At 44.3% G+C, this 5106-nt stretch overlaps 1 pseudogene; it reads right to left on the bottom strand.

Moving 5' to 3' along the window:
- Nucleotides 1-4657: 4657 nt before the first annotated feature.
- On the bottom strand, nucleotides 4658-4888 carry LOC115304830 (annotated as a pseudogene).
- Nucleotides 4889-5106: the final 218 nt, after the last annotated feature.

Here is a 5106-nt window from a genome sequence, read left to right as displayed (position 1 = left end):
GCTGGAGAGGGTGGGGGGTGGGCGCCCGGGGCGCGGGGCGGCGGTGGCGGCGGGAGATGCTCGGCTCGGCTCGGCTCGGGCTGCGCTCGGCTCGGCTGGGCTCGGCGCGACAGCTCGGAGAGCACGGTCTCCGCCTCTCCCCCTCCCGCGGTGGGCCCCGCACCGTTTAACCCTCTTGCTGCCGTGCGGCTGGAGTGCGCCCAGCTGGGTCCCAGGTGGAGGGTTGGAGAGGTCAGCAGAGGATAAGCGCCAGTCTGATCCCCCTGGGTGATGGTGGCAGGCTTCTCCACCCCTTCCACCCAACTCCACGGACATCCATGCTCACCCCAGTCAGTGTCTGAGATTCTGAATCACCTAAGGCTCGGCGTCTCTAACCGCGTCTCGGCCCTGGTGGAGATTGCAGAGCGTTGGGCATCAAGGTGGGGCTGAGGGTGGTGGTGAAGACCTCGAACCATCCTTGGATTATCCCAAGGCTTGGTCCCCCATCCCACTCTGGTCCTGTTTACAATGCATTCTCCCCCAAGCAACTCAAATGATCCTTAAAATAAGTAGATAGAGTTGCATTACTCAGCTTTTCTAGCACCAGATTATCCAAATTCCTTATAGTGATTTACAAGGCCCTTTAGGACCTGTCCACTAGGTTGCTTTCTGGTTTCCTCTCCTAACGCTCTATGTGCCCTAGCCACATTGGACCTCATCTATGTTCCTAGAACTAGAGGATCTTAATCTGCCACTGGGCCTTGGCACTTACTGTACCCTTTGCCTGTAATGTTTTCCCCTGGCTTTTCATAATGACTCACTCTTTTCATTAAAATTTCACTGAGATCTAATGTCACCTTCCCTGAGAGACCTTCCTTAGCCTCTCTATCCCCCTCTCACTCCATCCTACCCCATCCCTCTCTACCATGTTTTATTTGTGATTGCACAACTAGAATGCCACACTCTCTGAGTTTCCTTCCAACTGGTTTTCTTTTCCTTAGTCTTCTTCTGCTCAACCTCTAAATGTTAGCGCTTGCTAGGGCTCAGTCCTTGGCTTTCTTCTCTTTCCACATTCTGTGTCCAGTGATGTCATCCAGTCCCAGGTCTTAAATACTATGTAAATGTCAGCGACTCCTAAATTTATATCCAAAGCTCCAGACTCATTTATCCAACAGGCTTCTTGACATCTCCACTTGGGTGTCTAATAGCCATGTGATACTAATGTGGCTAAAATAAATGTCTTGAAGTCTTCCCCTGCCGATCATATTCTCTCCATGTGACCCATCCTGGGACATGACAACTACATGTTCAGGCTGAAAACCTAGGAAACATCTTTTCCCCACTTTCCCTTTTCTCACTGATTCTTGCCCTGGATCTAATTCACCGGCAAGTTCTGTGAGGTGAGGTCTTCATCCAAAATGTATCCTGAATCCCTCCACTTCTCTCCATCTCTTGTTACTTCCATCCTGGTTCAAGCCATCATCGCTCATCTGGAAAAGGGCAACAGCTTCTTAGCTGGTCCCTTGCTTCTGCCCTTGCTCTTTACAATCTAGTCTTCACAACTTTTTATAATCTAAATCATATCTTGCTCTTACCCGCTTAAAATATTTGAATGGTTTTTCATTGTTCTTGGAATAAATCTGAATGCATTGTAAGGAGAGGCCCTCCAATCTGTACTCCTCCTCTATGTTCAAACAATGCTCCTGCAAGATCAGATTTCTTGATGTTCTCAAACATCTGAAATCATTCCCTCAACATCCCAGCACTTTTGACCCCCTCTTCCTGAAAACCTTTGCCCACTCCTCATGCTCTTCTTCACCTGGTTGGCTCCCTCTTGTCATTCAGTCACCCACTCTGTTTCATCAATATGATATATTTTTTAAAATTTTATTTTAGAGAGAGAGAGAGCACACAAGCAGGGGGAGGGCAGAGGGAGAGAGAGAAAGAGAATCCTAAGCAGGCTCCATGCTCAGCATGGACCCCAACATGGGGCTTGATCCCATAACCTTGGGATCATGATCTGAGCCAAAATCAAAAGTTGGTCACTTAACCGACTGACCCACTGAGGCACCCCTGCTTTATTAATATGTTTCCAACTCATCACTCTCTGAAATGATCTTATATTTGTTTACTGTTCATCACCTCCCCTCACCCCTGCCAGCCATACACTAGAGAACAAAGATCTCATTTGTCTTGTTCACCCTGTATCCTACCCTCAGAGCCTGGCACATAGTAGATGTTCAATATTTATTGCTTAGTAAATTTTACCTGGGATGCCTATCCACTCTGAATTCTTCGTTCTCTTCTCTACTCTCCACCTGCCTTTCCTCTCTGTCTGCCTCCCATCCCTGATCCCTGTCCTGTGTTGAATGCTTTAAGTTGAGTCTCTGCTCACACCCACGCTCCTCCAGATTCTTGCCTTCCACCCTCTGTGTTATTACTGTCATTAGCCTGGCACTCCCGCCTCCCGGAAGGAAGCCTGCTGTTCTGACCAGCATCTGCAGTGGCTGCCCTCCCATCTGTCCCTGACAGCGCTTCATTTCCAGGTCAGAAACAGCAGTGAGTGAGCCACCCTCCTAATGTTTCCCTGTGGCCAGGGAAAGACGGTACGCATTGAATGCAAACCGGGCTATGTGAGGCAGGGTGTGCAAATCATGCAATACCTTGGGCCCCACTAAGCCCCGTATCCTGAGGATATGCTGTAAGAGGACTCGTTAACTGATGCGTGTAGGTCATGTTTATCAAGTCAATATTTACTACCTGTGTAAGTGCCTTTTACACTGAGGACTTTGGATCATTATCAATTATTTCTAGTATTCTTGATTCCTTCATTCTTTCGATGACTCTTTTTGGAACACCTACTACGTGCTGGGCACTGTGTTGCTGGCTAGGGATACAATGGAGAGCAAGAACAAAGTCATCACTGTCTTCGTGGAACTTAGAGTCTAGTGAAGGAGACAATGAAATGCAGAGTATTAAATGTGTCTTCGATGAATTTGAGAAACTTCCCACATTCCCCAATCTATGAATTCTCTCCCTGTATCTGGCTCTGCGGTATCTTTATCATTATCTCTGTGCTCATTGGGGTTTCCCAGTATTTGTCAGAGTAAGTTTCAGTCTGTTTCTTGTCTTCAAATGTCCAGTGACCTTCTGAACTCTTCCCACTCCTAGCTGATGATCTTGCTTGCTGTTTCTCTGAGAAAATAGAAGCAGACAGAAGAGAACTCTCCCTCACCTTCACCCCCCACCTCCACATCCCAGCCCACCTCTCCTTCTGGGTGGGGGGAGGTCCCAGACCATCTCAACCACCCAAAGTCTTCACTCTAGTGGCTCCCCTCCCTCTCCCGGGCATCACTGTCCTTTCTACTTGATTATTCCAGCTGCATATGAGTATGTTGTAATTTCTTACAGCCTAAAACAAGCCCTCCTTAGCTCCACCTTCCCCTCCTATGTTTGCCCTTCTCTGCTTCCCTTTACAGCAAAGCATCTCAGAAGATGGTCTCTACTCACCATCTCTTCCACATCTCCTCCCATTCTTTTTCTTTCTCTCTCATTAACTTAAATTCAACTATTTAATTTTTGCAACTCATTATTTTTAATGGGTAAGAAAAGTTTTCAATATATAAAATGGTGTATGGTGAAAGTTGCCATTCTTTGCTCCGTTTACCATCTTTCCAGTTCCGATCCCTGCCATAAGTGTGACTAACTTCTGTGCATTCTTCCAGTATCTGCATGCACAAGCACATAGAGATTCTTATTCCCCTGTGCGTTTTACATAAAAAATTGGCATACTGTGTATACTATTCTACATCTTCCCTTTTTGTAAAGTTCATTTATTTATTTATTTTGTGACGCAGAGGGAGAGGAAAAGAGAGATGGAGGGGAGGGGCAGAGGGGGAGAATCCCAAGCAGGCTCCACAGTTAGCATGGAACCCAACTTAGGGCCCAAACCCATGAACCATGAGATCATGACCTGAGCCAAAATCAAGAGTTGGACGCTTAACCTAATGAGCCACCCAGGCGTCCCTACATCTTTCCTTTTTGACTTACTGATTTGTAGGAGTTGTTTATGTATTATGGATACTAATCTTTTGTCAGTTTTATATGTTGAAATTATCTTCTCTTTTGTCAGATATTTGTGACCTGTCCTTTACTTTTTTCATGATGTATTTTCATTATCAAAAGTTCTTCATTTTGATATAAGCATATTTATCAACCTTTCATTTATGATTATGCTTTTTTGCATCTTATATAAAAAATGGCTCTACCCTCCTTGTCAGAAAAATATTTTCTTACATATTCTTCAGAAGATTTTAAACCTTTGCTCTTTATACTTAAGTCCTAAGTCTACCTAGAATTGATTTTTTTTTTGTGCATGGATTTTTATGACAATCTATTTTGCATTTTTTGATATGGAAAATCAATGATCCCAATCTTATTTACTAAATAGTCCCTCCCTTTTGCCTGATCTGCTTTGTTAACTCTGTTATGTATCAAACTTCTATATGTACATGGATCTGTTTCTGGACACTATTCTCTTTTTTTACTATTAAAAAGTTTATTTAACAAAAAATTTCAATATGAGAATGCATGACCTGGTTTTATATTGTAGTAAAATACATGCTATGGAGGGGCCATGTGGAAGCAGTTGGTTTCTTCCGGTGAAAACACCCATTATTTATACTCGTCCCAAGGCTTCTAACATGATGATACTATTTTCTTGAATTACCACCATCCCACTATTGTTCTGCCGCCCACTAGTTGGCGTCTCCACACATTCATCTATTACAAGATTCATAAAGGGATCGAACCCCCGCAATATTCCTTGGACATGTCTGCCACCATTTAATTTCTATGATAATTTCTTGTCCATAAATTTTTTCAACTCGGGAGGGTGAGTTTTGCTCATGGTGTCTACTTGGCAAGCTCAAAGATGCCTCCCTCTGGACACTATTCTGTTCCACTAATCAACTTTTTAAAACCTGCACCAATAGCATATTGTCCTATAGCTTTAAAAAAACATAGATATCTTCTAGAATGAACACTACCTTACCAATATACTCTGTTTTGGGAAGATCTTGACACTTCTCAGCCATCGCCATATTTGAGAATCAACTTGTCAAGTTC

The sequence above is a fragment of the Suricata suricatta genome, chromosome 10 (assembly GCF_006229205.1).
Source record: "Suricata suricatta isolate VVHF042 chromosome 10, meerkat_22Aug2017_6uvM2_HiC, whole genome shotgun sequence".
In the NCBI taxonomy this organism is placed as follows: Eukaryota; Metazoa; Chordata; class Mammalia; order Carnivora; family Herpestidae; genus Suricata; species Suricata suricatta.
This window is presented reverse-complemented; position numbering and strand designations above follow the sequence as displayed.